Source organism: Typopeltis vanoorti, chromosome 17 (genome assembly GCF_054136105.1).
Source record: "Typopeltis vanoorti isolate ZY-2024b chromosome 17, IOZ_Tvanoo_1.0, whole genome shotgun sequence".
In the NCBI taxonomy this organism is placed as follows: Eukaryota; Metazoa; Arthropoda; class Arachnida; order Uropygi; family Thelyphonidae; genus Typopeltis; species Typopeltis vanoorti.
Genome location: NC_143565.1, coordinates 44919634 through 44939071, shown reverse-complemented (window position 1 = coordinate 44939071; position 19438 = coordinate 44919634).

Below are 19438 nucleotides of genomic sequence, written 5' to 3'. Positions count from 1 at the left end.
TTAAAAGTGATTTTCAACTAAATGTGAAGTAATCAACCTCAGGTAGAGGTGGTAGTATCACTATCAATTCTCCACAATAAAAATAAATAAATAATAATAAGAGAATGTGTACAACTGATAGATGTAATAAGCTCCCTTTATTCCTTTAATTACCTTGCATACATATAAATAAATACAGAAAATAGTCTCAAACTTATACCAATTTTATTTTTAAAAAAATATATGAAACATCGTAAATTATAAAGAACACATATTTTGTTAAATAGCTTCAATTATAAGTATACATACTGTATATTCCAAATCATTAATTATACATTTAAAATAATAAAGAACTGTATAGCACAATTAGATGCTGTTTCAATTAGAATTTTCTGGAGTCTTATAGGACATTAGTTAAAGTGCTCATAAGTCAAAAGCATTAAAAAATAAGTTGTGATTCTAATTTGCTGTTAATAAAATTAACAGTGTGATCCACAAAATATATATGAGGCTGCTAAGGTTAATAGCAGTCATACAGATAACAGGAACTGCTTCCCTCTCCCTTCTGTTACAAGCATAATAAGATAAGCAGTAACATAATAAATTTTCACTGTGTTCATTTACAGGTTAGCATGCATCCAAACATGAAAATATCTGACAGTGATGTTCTAAAAATCAAAAATATGATCATCATAAGCAATTTGTTATTGCTTACAGCGATCACAGTCTAGTTCATTTCCACCAACAACTGCTGCAAAGTGTGTGTGTGATCACTGTAAGCAATAAATTCTAAACTGAAGAAACAATTCCTGATAATTACTGATTATTTTGGAGTACAAAGAATCAAGACCAGATTTATGATTGTTATGGTTCCTAAGATATAACTTTTATGAGCCTTTTCCCTCCTCTATTAGGTCTATAATCCATCCCCAGTAAACAAAAGGATCACTAAAAGGGTTCTTTGCTAGAATGGATAACTTACAATACAGAAAATGAGAATCCTAGGTAATTCATTGTTAGGCTACTGAAAGAACTTGTACCATTTTTGCTGACATTAACATTACCTTGTAATGTGAGGCACCATACTGTAGCTTGACTAAATTTATGCATAAATCTAGCACTGCACAGAATATCCAAATGTTTGCCTAATGTCAGCAAAAATGGCACATTCTTTCAGTAGCCTAACAATGAATTAACTAGGATTCTCATTTTCTGTATTGTAAGTTATCCATTCTAGCAAAGAACCCTTTTAGTGATCCTTTTGTTTACTGGGGATGGCTTATAGACCTATATAAAAACCATTTTCATATATTTTAGCTATAGTTACAAATATATTCATCCATTAAATATATAGTACTTGTACAGTAAAAATATTGAATTTGGGGACATTTAACCTAGATGTTTAAATGTATTGATATCTGATTGATTTAGTTTGTACTTCATATATTAATAATACCATTAAGCCAAGATTTTATATAATTCAGGTATTCTCCTCTCACAACCAAAAGATGGTTGCAAACATTTTCATATGGTTTTACATATCGTGAACAGGGTGGTGGTCTCACACTCATGGATGAAAATCATATACCCCTAATATACAACTTTCTAATCATTAGATAATCTTTGTTTAACCAACCTGTACAGTGGAAAATGGTTTAAAGATGTAACAGACAATAGATAATATATTTGAAACTGAAGGAGTGAAAAAATACTATAAGCAGATAATTTGGATTCTATGATACATGGCACAGAACATATTCTCACGCAACCAAGTTATACGGCATAATTCCTTGAGTATTATTATTATTCTTTTCGACGTTTAATCGCAATTCACTTCTTGTAATGTTTAATTTTTCTATTACATTTACACAGTCATGATGTCAAAAATATTTTAACTTTACCTAATCCTTTCTGGCACGCGGACGCTTAATGTTCTCCTAGATCTTACTGCTGGAGTCGAAATTCGGGTTCGTTCCTGTAGCGATCGAGATCGGGTGATAGTTGCAACTCGAATTGGATAATATTCACCTTTCTTTAATATTACTTGGGAAGGCTCTGAAGTGTTACCTATGCTTACGGGTACCTGAGATTTTGATCCTCCAAATACTTTAGAAAAAAATGAGACTGAATTTGTGGGCAAAGCTGTTTCGGAATCTGATGAAATCTGTACATGACTTGTAGAATATTTTGTTTCAGTAAAAAGAAACCGATCCAATACTTTTCTTAGAGACGAACGTCTCTTTACTGGGCTTCGTTTCTTTATCGTAAACGACTTTTCGGCAACTTGCTTTAAATAGTTGGTACTGGAATTCACACGATGAAGACGTGTAGCTTTTCCTTTATATCTGTTATAAGGTTTGTGCACATTTTGCTTCCTTGGGGAAGTCGAATAATTTGGATCGTTGTTGTACGATATTTCTCTTTTAAACAGAGGAGTAATCTCACGTTGAACATCATCTTGCCTTTTGATAGGTCTCAGATTTAATGGTGGTTTAGTTTTGTTAAACGTATTACTAGCACCAAAACTAGAAACTTTATTAGAATAATCCTTTTTCAAATGACAAGCTTCTGCTAAGTGCCCATTTTGAGATTTTCTTCTAGAAGTGTTGCCCCGAGATTTAACGACTGGCTTCCGCAACTTGCCGCTCTCTGAAGAGCGAAGTCTTCTAGATAGAGCACGAAACACACCACCGATTCTCGATTTTCGACTACTGCTTGATAACTCGCACAAATTTCCTTGTTTAAATGGTGTATCATTTTCTTTATTTTCATGCATGTCAATAGTTTGTACAGCCACATCACTTACCTCTACAGTTCTATTCGGTTTGTTTGAATTTTCTTCATCAATGCTGCCGTTTTCATATTTATTCTGATCATTATTGCACTGTTGATGAGGATCATCGCATATTGCATTATTACTACTTTCGATCCTTTCTGTTGGTGTCATCTGTTCAGTCATCCATATCTCAGTTTGAGTACGTAAAAAATTGTTAATGAGCACACGCCTTCGTAAGTCGTAAGGACACGAGCGATGTACTGCACGATACTGCCTTTTATGCATTATCCTTTCTTTGTAATAACACTGACTCTCTGGTTAATACTATATCAACACACAAAGCCGCCTAAGAAAACACTTTTTTATTTAAAACTCAAAAAAAAAAAAGTCACTGATATCACAATTACATTACCTAGCTAGGAAATACCTCCTTCCCAGTTCTCCCAAAATGCTCTCTTGTATTTGAATCGACACACACTGGAAGCCAAGAGCTCATCTTTCTGTATTGGTGCAAAACTTGTCTAGTGTGGTTTGAATTAACCAATGAGAATTCATAAGATAAAAACTCCTTTAATTGTCGAAATTCTAGCCAGTGGTTGTAATTCAAAATTAAACTACTGTACAAATAACAGAATGTACCGAACAAGCATCACTAGCGGCGGTGCGTTAATTTTCACGTTGAATAACCATGATAGCTGAAAAAGTAGACATGCCAACCGACCGTAAAATGTATGGACTGTTCGTGAAAATACAACAGAACTGCGCATTCTCAATGATTGCGCTTCTGTAAAATACCGCGTTAGTCAAAGACTCTACGGGGATGATTGTGAAAAACTGCGGCTGTTCTTGCAAACTTGCAGTGAGTTTTGGGATGATTGTGAAAAACTGCGGCTGTTCTTGCAAACTTGCAGTGAGTTTTGGGATGATTTTGTATAACAAGCGATCTACTATAACCAGTCGCGAGGGATTGTATTAATATATGTATATATAGCTAATGCTGAGTTGTTGATAGGGCATTCAACAGGTTCAAAAATCAACTTAGTAGGTAAGTCAACCTTTTTTCAAAACAACGGCGATACGCTAGGCTTACTGCCATCAGCATCGCCATTGTTTCATTGCGTCAGCTACTGCATTAAAAACTGTCTATTATTACAATACTGTGGAAAAGGAAAGTCATGTCCTGTTCCACAGAACAAAACGTGGGTCCAACCATAGATGCTTATGAGCTCCTGGCAATTTTCAAGCATATTGGAAATCTGCTTCACACAAAATGGCCCGATAAGGTAGTAGTTCATGAAATACAAGAAGTTGATACAGACGACGCTCAACTTTTAGAACTACTTCAAGACAGCGCTACTGAAAAAGCAACAACGGCTGAAGATCATTCCCTTACTGACCACACTGATTATCAGGAGGTTCGCGCACGCAAAAAGCGCAAAACTGCGACCTCCGAACCACCAAATGTGGATGTAACGGAAGATGGCTCTGTCCCAGACTCTCCTACCTCCTCAAGGGAAAAGATCCCCCCGATTATTCTGCGTGAAAAGAATAAATGGATGTCACTAAGGAATACAATGAACAACTTAAAGATCTCTTACCACAATGCAAAGAATGTCACAGATGGTGTTAAAATTCACCCCAAGACTGTTATGGACTATCGTCGGTTAACATCTGAATTAAATACCAGAGGAATTCAGTATCATACATTCTCACTTGGTTCTGAAAAAACCTCAAGGTAGTGATCAGAGGTGTACCTGAGGATGTATCCACAGACGAAATCACTACAGATCTGCACCTGAATGATTTACCACCAATAAAGGTCAGCAGAATGACCAGGAGGGACAAGACTCCAATGCCACTAGTGTTGATTGAAATCAGTCAAACCTACAAACACATATATGACTTGACGACCATCTGTGGATTGAAAATCTAGGTAGAACCGTTAAGGAAGAGAGCTTCTACTGGGCAATGCCATAGATGTCAAAAGTTTGGGCATGCCCAGAAAATGTGTAGAGCCGAATTCAAATGCTTGACGTGTGGGGTCGGTCACCCAACCAACACATGCTCCAAACCAAAATCTACCCCGGTCAAATGTGCCAACTGTGGCGGTCCTCACAATGCCAACTACAGAGGATGTTTGCATAATCCACATAATAGGAAATCTGAAGAAGGAACATTCTCCTCTTCTATTAGATCACCTACATCAGCAGCTACTTCACAGCCTCCTAAAGTTCAGAATAAAGACTCAGAAGCCCATCTGCTGAAAACCAAGGCTCCCCAAAAAGCAACTCAAAAACAGCAGTGTAGGACATATGTAGATGTAACCCGCCCTAAACAGACATCCCTAAAACAGTCAGCATCACGCCCAAATTTGACAGCTATCATTACCGCGTCCCTGGCAAATATGCTATTAGATTTTAGCAGATCTAATTCTTCACAAAGTTCTAAGAGACACCCAAGTCATCATTTCAGCGCTCACTAATAAACAGCAAAAAATTATAACCAGACTCCATAGAGATAATAGCCTGGAATGCAAACGGCTTGAGAAATAAGATCCTAGAACTTCAAAATTTTGTCCAGAGACATCAGCCAGATATCCTTTTACTAAATGAAATGCACCTAAGACTGGCAGAAAATCCCAAAATTTATGGATATCAATCGTACAGAACTGACAGATCAACTCACAGAGGTGGAGGCACGGCAATTTTCATCAAGAATTTTATTTCTCATCACTCCACAAACATCCCACCTACCTCCAATCTTGAAGTCACTGACATTGAGATTCTCACCAGTTCAGTAGGCAAATTAAAAATTTTTGAAGCATATCATCCCCCACAAAAATCATTATTATTTTCGGACTTGAACGCCTTATTTGATACTGGAGAGCCTACCATTGTGGCAGGAGCATTTACATGCCAAACATTCTACCTGGAATAGCCATTCCACCAACAAAAATGGACAGATACTACAGACCTATGCTGATTTCAACAACCTTCATGTAATAGGTCCTGCTGATCCCACCTATCACAACATTTATGGTAGGGCTGATGTATTGGACATAGCCATAATGCAGCACATCAGACTCCAATACAATTTAATGACAAGCAATGATTTATCATCAGATCATAACTCAATACGGTTAAAATTAGGAAATCTTGAAAACGTATCCCCCCTTCACTCATTTATTCCTTGGGAAAGGCTCTCCAAGGTACTTCCAAAATATATTGGTCCTGTTCCCATCATTAAATCAAAAGAGGAAATTGAAACAGCTGTCAAAAATCTAACAGAGCAGATTACAGCAGCCTGTTCAACAGTTACTACCCCTGCAACTACCCACAAATCCAACCACTTACCTGAAGATATTATGAATCTGATTAGGGAAAAAAATAAGGCTAGAAAAAGATACCACAACACCAGGGCGCCAGAAGACAAGGGGATCTTAAACAGATTCAATTCTGCAGTGAGAGATGCACTCGCAGCTCATAGAACTCAACTCTGGGAAGAAAAACTGACCTCTATCTCCGCTGACAATCACTCTGTATGGAATCTTATCCGAAAGATTAAAAACAGAAATAAACCTCTTCCCCCTCTTCAAACAGATTCAGGTCTCATCCACACTGATGCTGATAAAGCTGAGACAATAGCAAATCATCTTGAAAAACAATGCAAACCCGCATACGACCAACTTGATATTAGTCATATCTACAAGATCCACCGTGACGTCAGATATTCGCTCAATTCAGCTCTCACACATTCCAGTGAATTTGCACCCACCTCACCTGCTGAAATATATGCTATTATTCAGAAATTCAAGAATAAAAAGGCTCCCGGACCCGGTGGTATCTCCAACAAAGTTATAAAACTTCTACCTCGTAAAGCTATTGTCCATCTGACAAATATAATTAACTCCATTCTTCACTACAAATATTTTCCTTCCTACTGGAAATTGGCGTACATAATACCAATTCATAAACCTGGAAAAGATCCCACTTTGCCTCAAAATTATAGACCAATCAGTCTCATCTCTAATCTCGGAAAAATTGCCGAGAAGGTAATTCTTACTAGACTTCAAGATTCTGTACTCCGATTAAATATCCTGCCTGAAGAGCAGTTTGGCTTCCGACAGTTGCATAGCACCACACAACAAATATACAGATTGGTGGAGCATATCATCACAGGTTTTAACTGGCGTCAATGCACTGGGGCTGTTTTCCTAGACCTAGCCATTGCATTTGACAAGGTTTGGCATTATGGTTTACTATATAAACTAATATCATCTGGTGTACCAATCGGAATCATTCAACTCATCAAGGCGTACCTCTACAATAGGCGCATGCAAGTGAGATTAAGTGGAGTAGTCTCTACACAAAAATACATATTGGCTGGAGTTCCACAAGGATCCTTACTAGCACCAATCCTATTCTCCTTATACTTGCATGATATACCACACAACCCATTATCTTCAATTAAAGCCCTTTACACTGATGACACAGCGATATTGGCCAGATCATTAAAGCCTCAACTAGCCATCAAGAAACTGCAAGAAAACCTACTGCAAATTGAACAATATTTTGCCAAATGGCGACTCCTGGTGAATCCTCTGAAGAGCGTAGACGTCCTATTCTCTAGAAGATCAGTGCTTCCTAAAGAAGATATTCTCCTATTTAACACAAAAATTCAGTGGAAAACAGAGATCAAATATCTTGGTGTAGTACTGGACAGAAAACTAACTTTCAACTCCCATATCAAGACTCTCTGTGCAAACACATCAAAAACCATAGCCCAGCTTTATCCATTAATTAACAGAAACAGTAAACTGAGCACCAGAATCAAACTTCTCATATACAAACAGATGGTTCGTCCAATACTCACCTACGTTTCACCGGCCTGGAGCCATACTTCAAACTCGAATATTATCAAATTACAACGCATTCAGAACAAGTGTCTTAGAATGATCCTGGACGCCCCATGGTTCATCCGAACTGTTCAACTGCACCGTGACACGGAGGTCCCCTATATTTATACTTTCATGCATACTATAGCAACCAAATTCTTCTCAAAAGCAACTGTGCACCCTAACAGACTCATCCAACTGGCTGCTGATTATGATGCAATGGACTATTCTAAGCACAAAAGACCTAAAGCCATCCTCAACCCCAACACTGAGGATTAATCTCCTAGCCACTCAGGGCGAGCAATTCGCTCATAAACTCTCTCATCTCACAGTTTCTATTAAGATAGCCAGGAATATGAAAAGCTTTTGCTTAACCCGTTAAGCCAGTAATTTTACTAGTTACTAGTTATTACTAGTTACTAGACTCTACGGGGAAAAAAAAAAAAATTGCACAAAATAAGTAACTATTGGTGTTTTAGAGGGCTCATATATCACAAACACAAATATATATATATATATATATATATATATATATATATATATATATATATATATATATATATATATATATATATATATATATATATATATATATTGAAAGTTTTTTTACCTTGGCTATATACTATGTTAAAGATACCAAGCAATTTTATAAGCTAGGTTTTAATCCTTTTTTTCCCCAAGTAAGCAAACATAGTTTGCGCCTGCAAATATTGCAAGTCTGAGGCAACTCGTGGTAAAGGTGGCATAAGCTCCGATCACTTTCCTTAGTATTTTCCCCTAATGCAAAGCACATCCCCTTGCGGAGATGTATGATGCTATGCATTAAAGGCAAGGGCCACTACCGAGACCGGTTTCGACCTTTATTGAGGTCTCATCAGTGAGAGCCAGACCTAAAAATACCAAGGTTGAAGTAATGCAGAGCTTATAAATTTTACCTAAACAAGTTGCCACAAGGTGCTTTGTCCTTATTAAATAAAAATCTCAAGATTTTTATTTAATAAGGACAAAGGACAATAACACACACACACATATATATATATATGATAAAGGGGCTACACCGCCTTGCCGCCTACGGCGCCCTACCCTCCTCCGAGTTCCGGACTGGTAGGGTGGTTCTCCTTGAATTCTGATGACTCGAATTTTGAAGACTCGAAAGGGGGGGTTTCCTCCCCCCTGGCGCCTACTGCACCCAACCCCCCCGAGTCCGGATTGGTAGGCAGGTTCGCCTTGAATTCTGATGACTCGAATTTTGAAGACTCGACAATCAGAGTAACCCCTGAGTTTGAAAACGTTTCAAATAACTTGACAAAAACGTTACACAGAAACGTTACATAAAAACGTTACAACAAAAAAACGTTTCAAAAACCTTACATAAAAATTTCAAAAAAAAAAAAGTTACACAAAAATGTTACAGCCCACATCCGTTTCAAGCCGACGTCATATTTGTTTCCAATTTCAGCTTATCATTTTATAGTATAGAGTAGATAAGAGATGAAAGAAGAAATATTCAGAGTCAAAATTCGCAAGTAAAACAGTTCCTTTGCATAAAGGAGGCTCTAAGACTGCGGTAGCAAATTATAGAACAATTACCATCTCGGGAGTGGTGGTAAAAGTATTGGAAAAGTTGGTTAAAGACAGAATTCACGAATGAATGGATAAGAATATGATACTCTATGTTTGTTTGTTTTTAAACAAAATCAACATTTTGTTTATTAACATTTTATAATAGAGTGACAGCTGAGCTGGACAAGGGGAATGGCTACACTGTGATACTTCTGGATTTTGCTAAGGCTATTGCCAGGATACCCCATGGAATACTGTTGTGCAAATTAGAACAAATGGGGATGGATATTAAACTAGTGATGTGGATAAGAGAATGGCTCATGGAAATACACCAAAAAGTAGTGTATGGAGGAGAAGAGTTCAGGATGAAACAGGTGACCAGTGGTGTGCTCAAGGCTTATAAGGCGTTCATGCGTCCACATCTGGATTACTGTGCTCAGGCTTGGTCCCTGGTTCCTTGGAGATGAGGAAGTGGCAGAAAAGATTCAGAGGTGAGTAGTGTAAGGAATGCTCCCTACATTGATAGATTGAGAGTCTGTGGATTACAGAGGTTGGTTGATAGGCGGAGAAGAGGAGATATGACAGAAACATTGAAGTTACGAAAAGGTTTCTATAAGATTGATGCATGGGAAATATTTCAGCAGTGGGACAACGGTGGAAGAACAAGAGTTTATCTCTGGAAATTAAGAGTGTGGTTAACAAGGGTGTGAGGACTAGATTTTTGCCTGGAGAGTGGTGAATGAGTGGAATGCGTTGCTTGACTCAGGTGTGAGTGCTTTGTCTGTAAATAAGTTTAAGAAGAGATATAGATATTGTGGATAGTTTGGGTGTCTCCCGTGATGAGTCTTCGGGCCCCATGGAGATACCAATATAATAATAATAATAAAATTGTTATGAACTATATACACACCCAAGCGAATATCACCTTATCTTCTATGTTTCTTCTCTTGAAAGATTACCACAGAACATTAAGTTCTATTGTAATAGTAAATTCAGCTGTCTCTGGTATTTTTGCTGACTTTTTCAATTTTGCCATTATGAAAGAATATTTGAAAAGGTTAGAAGATAGAGCATTTTATTTAATAGACTTATTTTTATTAGTATTAATATTTTATTAGACTTATTTATAACTTTTAAAAATTTAGACATGAGACATGAGTCTCAATTTGCACTCTTGTCCCGGGTCCCGCAATGTTACGGGAGGATATGCGACGCATAGCCAATCCCACAACAAGGAAAGAAGCATAAAATGTCCATGAAGCGATTCTTATGAAAGAAATTATTGGTGCAGGTAGTACAGCTCCACTTTGCAAGATGGGTTCGAACTGCATCATCATCATCATTATTATTATTATTACATATGGACACCTCCATGGAGCCTGTCGATTCATCATGGGTGGTCCGTTTCAAAAATATTATTCAACAATTATCAGTACATGTACAATATCTGCCAAATTTTGTCTTGAAATCATTCACGAACAAAGCACGCACAACTGACTCTGGCAATCTATTCCACTCATTCACCACTCTCCAAGCAAAAAATCAGTTTCTCACTCCCTTGCAAACGCCACTCTTATCAATTTCCATGAACGATCTCTAGTTTTCCCCTCACAGAAGAGAATTCGTGTTTATGAATAAAATGCTTTTGAAAAGAACTGTATTCAGAGTTGACTTTCTTGTGTTAAACAGCATTTTCATGCGTTTTAATGTATCAAATTAAATATTAAACTCAGCAACCTTAAACTTGAAATGGCAATAGCTGTATTGTTCCTTTAAAGAAATAAATTAATGATAAAAAATGAAGCATTATTGTATGAGCACATACTGAATTTAATGTCAGTGGTGTACACAATGATATAAAGTCAACTTCAACAATATTCTGCTTCACGTTTCCCCGTTTAACGCTGGTAGTTTATAGCTCTCATACTTACTCAGTAATACTCTAAGAGTGGTCATTACCCCTTCATTATTAGCATTCAATTAGTTATTCAGTGGGATTCCTGAAGAAAACATATACGCTGTCAGCTACTGTGTTAATTGTTGACATATGCAAAGCTTCTCCAACTACCAACACCACCTCATTAATACAACCAATGGATAGCGAAAAAGTCCTAAAATAAAATACAGTATAATTACTGACTTTCATAAAAAAATAGCTTAATAAACGTTATTGTATTTTCATCTAATTAATAAAATATATATTATAATGACCCTGTTTAGCTAGTTTGGTTAGTGCTTCACATTCTAGGGACGTATCCTTAGTGCTAATTCAAGTATGCAAAATTACTCATCAGTTTAGTCAAAGGTTTGTGAAACGTTAATAAAATAAGTTAGTATTGTTCCATTTAGTCGGTTGCTGTTGTCAGTTTCTGTGAAGAGAGTAAATAAATCATTCCTTTTGCTATGGATTCGAATTTGGCCAAACTATGGATGTTTCAAAACCGGAACATTACTGTTGCAGAGGATGAAGCTTATCGCTTTTTATACTCCCCGTTGTCTGATACCTAGGAAGCAGTGATGGCAAAAAATGTATGATCATTTAGCTCCCCCCCCCCCCTGTGAGGGCGAGGGCTAGGAGATACATAGCATCATTGGATATTAAAATTAAAATGGCTTAGGTCTTTCATGCTTGCAGAGGTCTTTTTCATTGTAGTTTGCAGCTTGTTGTATCAGTTGATTAGGGTGTGTAGTCGATTTCGAAAAGAATTTTGCTGCTAGAGAGTGTAAGAATGGGAAGTTATATGGGATATTTGTGTCTCGGTAAATTTGGACATTTCTGACGAACCATGGAGCATTTAGTATCATTCGTAAACATTTGTTTTGCATTCATTGCAATTTACATATATTAATATTGGAGGTATGGCTCCAAGCTGGAGCGAGATGTGTAATTATAGGACGAATCGCCATCTAGTAGAGTAGCAGTTTGTTTCTTATGTTTAATTTGCTGTGTCTAATAGTCAAGGGGTAGAGTTGGGCAATGGTATATATTCCTTTGCACACGTGTTCCAAATATGGTTGTTGAAGCATAATCTTTGGTCTAATAGTATTCCGAGGTATTTGGCTTCTATTTGCCATGGAATTTTGATATTAAACAGAACGATGTCCCATTTGTGGGGATGCTAAAGTGAAGAGTATAGCTGTACTTTTCTGTTGGTTAACTTGCAATCTCCAGTCAGAGAACCATTGTTCTGGTTTTGGAATGCTATCTTGAAGTTTTTTGGTCACAAAGTGTGGATGAAGTGATCTAGTTAATATTGCGGTGTCATCTGCATAAAATGCCATAATGGATGACATGGGGTTATGTGGGATATCTGTCATTTAGATTGAAAATAGAACTGGGGCCAGTTAGGATCCTTGTGGAACACCAGCCAAAATTCGACATTGGGTAGACTGTACGATTAATCTTGACCTGCAGCTTTCTGTTCATGAGATATGATTTGATTAATTGTATCATATTCAATGGAATGTTAGAAATGATGAGTTTATACAGCAGCCCGTAGTGCCAAATTTTTTCAAAAGCCTTTGCGATGTCAAGGAATACGGCATTAGGGTGTTGTTTCCGGTTGTATCAGTGATAATATATTCGATCAGCCTGTGAATTTGTTGGGTGGTGGTATAATATCGACGAAAGCCAAATTGTTCTTGTGGAATGATTTTTAGATTGTTAACTGGTTCTCGAATCTGGAAAGGATGATTTTTTCAACAATTTTTTCTAGATTTGATAGCAAGCTAATGGGATGATAATTTTGAGGAAGATATGGATCTTTGCCCGACAATGTCAGCAATTTTCCAAGGGGGAGGAAAATATTGCATTCTAAAGATTGCATTTATAATGCTAGCAAGATGTACAATAGCGCTACGGGGTAATAATTTGATAACTTTCTTTGTGATGCCTTCAGGCCCTGGAGCTTTTTTATTATTGAGATTTCCGCTGGTGAATTAGGCATCATCAGGCTAACATGGCGACGAACTTTGTATATATGGTTGATATTTATGTTTTCATATGCAGGACTGCACTGCTTTATCAAATTCCTTGCTATGGCCGATTTTTCAACATCTGTGTGTACAAGACCCTGATTTAACTGGAGAGAAGGATGAGATTTACGCTTGTTTCTGAGATTTTTTTAGGAGTATCTGGAGAATAACAGATGATAACTTATTTTCCCATTGCTGATTTCTGTGACATTTAAGAGCTTCTCTGACTGAGCTATTCAGTTTATTCAGGAGTTTTTTGTCTTGAGAGGCACGTGTGTTATGATATCTTTTCATAGCTTTATTTTTCTCTCTAATTTTATTTATGATATCTTCTGGAAGACGATTGGGCATGAAAGCAGTTGTAGTTTTGGTGACTGCTGATAAAACTTTCTTGATTTGATTGGTGAGATTTTCAATTGTTATGTCAATTTCTTCCTTTGATCTTATGGAGAGTATAGGGCTAACATATTCAGGGAGTACTTGAGATAATTTTTCCCAGACTATGAAAGAATGGGAGGAGGGTAGTTGTTCTTGATTTCCTAAATGAAGCATTATGGATCTGACGATAACTTATTTAATAATTGGACGCTGTACGGATATTTAATATTCTGAAGAATTGCAATTGTATGACAATCTAGAATGTCAGGTGCGCTAGTAGAACTGTGATGAGTTGGGTCGCCACAACAGCGTAGCTAGTTCCTGTGTAATTGAAAAGGATGCTGCCGTTTTTGTTGGCAGTTTTGCTATTCCAAGCCGGATGTTTGGAATTCAGATCCCCAGCGACGACGACAATGATGATGGACTCCGTTACGCCAATGATGGCGTCTAAATCAGCAAATAGTAAAGTTCTTGTAGGTGAGTTGTAGGCAGTATAGATTTTAAGCTTACCAGCTGAGTTGGTGTATACTTCGACGCCTGTAATCTCTAAGTCTGTGGTTGAAGGGTTGGCTATTGATGTAGTTTCTGATAAAAATGGCAGTACCAACGCCTTTGTAATCCAGTCTGTCATTTCTGTGGAGCAGGTATCCTCTTAATTTTGAATTATCTGCAGATCCTAGATGGGTTTCATTTATTAATATAATGTCTGGATTGTATGTTTGTGAGAATTCTTGGAGCTGTAAAATCTTGCTAGTTAGTCGCCGTTGACATTCTTCCAAGCAACAATTTGGAATGAGTTTGGGAAAAGATCATTTCTGTTCATTAATGAGTGCTGTTAGAATAGAATGTGTTCCATGAAGGAATCTTTTTGTAGAGGTTAGTGATGGGTTTGTTTTGCTAAAACCTTGAAGCATGGTAGCAAGAGAAGCTGCAGTTATTGCAGTGAGATTAAAATGTAGTTGGTTCTAGTGTGTTGCCATCATCGGGTGAACCATCTCAGCATAGGTTATCTCAGCGGTGGTTATCAATTTTCTTTACCTTTTCCTGAGCTTGTGGAGATTCTGCTCTCTTTTGTTCAGCGTTGTGACGTTGGGGAAACTTTGCTTCCATTACCTGCACGCGAGGTTGAGAGGTGTACTGCCATCCTGTTCTTCGTATAGTTAGATACATCCCCTATAATTGGCAGGGTGAAGGCCACTCCATCTGGCATATTTGGCCGCGGTGGTTTTAGGCTTGGTGCAGGTGTTAGTGGGGCGGTTTTCACCACATTTTCATCATCTATAGTGAGCTCTGCATAGCCTTTGAGCATGACCACATTTTTGACATCTGTGTCACTGACCCGATGAAGTGTGTTTCCTCGAAGGTTCAGGGGTGATCTTGAGCCCACAGTTCGATGTTAGATGATATATATTTTTGAAGGAGAATCTTCACAACAACTAGTGGCATCGGGCTCTTGTCAACTTGTAACATTCTGCTGACCTTAACCAGTGGTTGTTCATGGTAGCAGAGATCTGCTGCTATCTACTCACCTCAGTATTAATGTCTTCTGTTACTCCTCCGAGCACGACCTTCAGCTTTCTCTCCGAGCTGAGGGAGAATGTGCGGTGTTGGATATCCAGGGCATCAACTGTTTTAGTGATATCTAGGTCATCAACTGTTTTAGTTAGGTGACGAAAATACCCACCGTGGCTGGCTGAATTTTAATGCCCTCATCAACATTCTTCGTCCATGAGTATGCTATTTCTCTCTCTCTCTCTCTCTCTCTCTCTCTCTCTCTCATATTTGATACCAGAATCGCCCACTTGTTCTTCTCCTCCGATTTATAGATTTATAAATTTATATGTCCTCCTTTGTAGAGCGTCTCTATGCTTCTCTACTGTTTCGCGCTTCTTGCATACATGCACCTCTTAAGAATCTTTAGAATCTATGGGTGGGGGAATCACCGAGTATATTTTTTCTTTCCCTGGTCCCATGTCCATGGTCTTCCCCTTCAGTGTCATCTGCTGTCATGAAATTCAGGATCAGAAATCTTGGCCACTCGTTCTCGAACTTCTTAAACAATTTCTTGGGCAATTCTAGAGCTAGTTTTCTCTCTAAGTTCTGATTAAGATCATCTAGGCCAATGCTGCTCATTTTTAATTAGCTTACCTAAGTATCCGCAATTTTTTTTCTTTGTACAATGCTAAGTACAACGTCTCCGAATCACAGATTATATAAAACTACATCACTCCATCCTATCTGTTTGAAAACGTTTCTAGCTTTGAAAATTTATTAGATTCCACCACACCACCTAATATATGTAATATATATTAAAAAAAAAAAAAAAAAAAGATTTTCATTGTTCGAACCAACACCATCTTGATTAATTAAGGCCATAAGTGGTATTCAATTTTTGGTCCTATCTGACCTTTACACTGTTCTGGGTATCAATGAATCATGAGTACAATTTGCCAACAATGTTACTCTTCTGTTGGAAAGGCGTTGGGTTGAATCCCGTTTAGGATGCGAAGAACCTTTATAAGACATTAACTTTTTGATGTGAAAGTGTTTCATATCATACTGGGAAAAGAGGTTTTCATTCCTCAAAAACAAGCAAACAAAACAAACAAACAAAAAAAAACAGTTTATTTCATTAGTATAGAAAATAATAATAATAATCCTTTTTAAATCTGCAATATTGTAATTTTGTAACTGTGATTATATTAAAATGAAAATGACTATATGAATGGTAAGAAAACGTTGTATTTCATAAAATGTAAATTCTATTTTCGTTTTTTTATTTTATTTTAAAATATTAAACCGAATGCAAAACGCAACTAAAAAGGAGAGGGGGTTATTCCCACTTTTTTTTTTAAAAAAAAGAACTACTACCGCTTTGCTACGGATGTGAATGAAATAGTTAGATATGTAGATGGATGAGCTGGAGGTAGCAATAATATTACTGGGTGTTACTAAATCAATGCGCTTTTCAGTATCACAATATGTTATAAAGAATAAGAAGAGAGCCATAAGGATAAAGTCAAAACAAGGTAATAAATTCCAACCTGATTTCTGATCTCTCCAGGTTCACTGGTTCGTGGTTGATATCTCAATTTAAAGGCATCTTTAATTATTTGACTTATTGATCATCACTGACCTGAAAAAATTTAGTCACTGATGACGGATAGGTAGGTTACCTAACTACACTCCTATCGTGGCCATTGGCATATTAGGCAGAACTACATCTTCTCCATTTACGCCTGTGTTTTGCAGTTAATTCTACTTCTCGCCAGCTTTCCCCATTTTTATTTCTTTTTCTGTCAATACTTTGCTAAGTTAATTTAGGTCTTTCCCCCTTTCCTTTCGGGATTCATGTCAAAGCTGCTTCTTGGAGTTTCTCCTCTGTCCATTCTCAGTACGTCTGTAACCCATTTCCATCTGTGTGTTTTTATTTCGATGGTGGCACTTTTTTGGCTCAATATCTTTATATAACTCATCATAATTTATATACGTTATGGGCAAAATATTTTTAATATTTTACGCAAATATTTTTGTTTGTAAATGATTTAATTTGGCTTCCTGTTTCTTTGTCAGTTTCTGTATCTGCGATCCATATAATAATATGATCTTCACAGTGCCATTGATGATTTTTATTTTGCTTTTATTATGATGTGGGTTACTTCCATATAGTCTTTGTGTCATATCCTTTTCAGTTCCACCTCCGATATCAACACTAGCTCGTAGGTATATAAAATTGTATAATGGTTAATTTTAATTTCATTCTCGAGTTTGTTGTTCGATTTAAGAATTTCTTTAAGAATAAAGCAATGCTTCTTGCATTGCTTTATTCTTAAATGGATTCTCAGTGGAAAGCAATGCTTCCACTGAGCTACACAGGCTGGCCAGGGGACAGCCTGTGTAGCTCAGTGGAAGTGATGTTTACATTCCTCAGCGCTAAACAGCCCGAAGAAAGAGTCTCACGAGTTCGATTCTAGTCAACGACTAGGGGAACTTTTTCTAAGCCTCTTCTCGACCGGCTCCCGAGTTAGTCGATCTCTGGCACCGTCGTTCTCTCCATCTCTTCACTGTGTGCAGCTTAATTAGTGATAGCCTTGGGCCATCTATCCCTGATTGGCTACCAGTGGAGACTGAATTGCCCCACTCAGTCTCTAAGAGTTACAAAGGGCAAAAACGGCCTTTCCTACTCCCTATATGGAAATAAAAGGCATTAGTTTGGTTTTTTTTTTTGATAGTCATCTAGATTTTCTAGTTGTGGAGTGAGATTCTGTTTTATTCCTCTCCTAATATTTGCAACCTTTTTCATAATCCAATCAATGACTATGCTACAAAGTAATCCAGATATTGCTCAACTCGCTCTCACACCAGTCCTTATCTCAAATTATTTTGATTTTTTTTGCTGTGCAAATTTACAATCTATAAAACGTAACTATATGGAGGTTATCAGGGGCAGCTTGTGCATAGGAACTGCAGAACTGCAGCATCCCCCGTTTTTCTCGAAATATAAATATATTTATTAATTCATTTATATTTGCTTGTAATATTTAATTTTATCATCAACAATCCTATGCAATTCTCTTATTTTATATAAAAAATAATAAAAATCAATCTTGTAGCACTTAGGAGGGCAAAGGACCCCAGCAGCAGTGTTTTTATGACAGTGTCATATTGCTATGCACGCAAGCATATGCACGTCATAGTGAGATGCGAGCTATTAGCGTAAAACGGCACTGTCCGTCGCGCAGTTCCACTGTTGTTTATATGCATTTGCGCCAGTAATATAGTGTTCGTGGTACTTATCGTGTTTACTCCGTCTCTTTAAATATTTGGACATTACAATTAAAGACATAACGTTTGTTATAGTTTTTATTTTAGGACATTATCGGGGTTATGACAATGCATTTTATTTTAAGTAATTTTGAATTATACTAAACGGTATAATTTTATCGATAAGCCAGCCTGTGTAGTTCAATGGATGTGGCGTTTCCACACCACAACGCTTGGCCGCATCAAGGAAGACTAGATTTTGAGTCTAGTCGGCGACTAGAGGAAATTTTTCTAAGCCTTTTTTCGACCCGTTCCCGAGTTAGTCGATCTCTGACACGGAAAAGCAATTTTTTTTTCTCACGAAAACTCGGATTTTTTTGTCCCATAAATTCGAGAAAATCGACCGTAGAACCCACACTATTTCAGACATTAAATATATTGTGTTAATGTTAGGGACCGCTAGATGGCGGCACTTATTGAGCAATTCTCTTCACTGCGTGCCGCTTAATTAGTGATAGCCTTTGACCAGCTATTTCTGATAGGGTACGAGTGGAGATTGAACTGCACACGCAGTCTCCGAAAGTTAGATAGGGCTAAACTGCCTCGCCTGCTCCCTATACTGGAAAAAAGGCTTTAGCGGATTTTTTAAACAATATTTTTTCATGAAACAAAACAAGAAGAATATATTTTATTTTTAAGTAATTTTGAATTATGCCAAACTGTTTAATTTTATCGATAATAAGCAATATTTTTTCATGTTTAATTTTTTTAAAAAAATTTTACCATAATTTTGATATTTTACCCAAACATGTATATACTGTACTTACAGCGTGCGTGCGTGTGTGTGTGTGTGCGTGTGTGCGTGCGTGCGTGCGTGTGTGTGTGTGTGCGTGTGTGCGTGCGTGCGTGCGTGCGTGTGTGTGTGTGTGTGTGTGTGTGTGTGTGTGTGTGTGTGTGTGTGTGTGTGTGTGTGTGTGTGTGTGTGTGTGTGTGTGTGTGTGTGTGTGTGTGTGTGTGTGTGTGTGTGTGTGTGTGTGTGTGTGTGTGTGTGTGTGTGTGTGTGTGTGTGTGTGTTTCGAAAGTTACAGCACTCCCAGGATTTCAAGCCA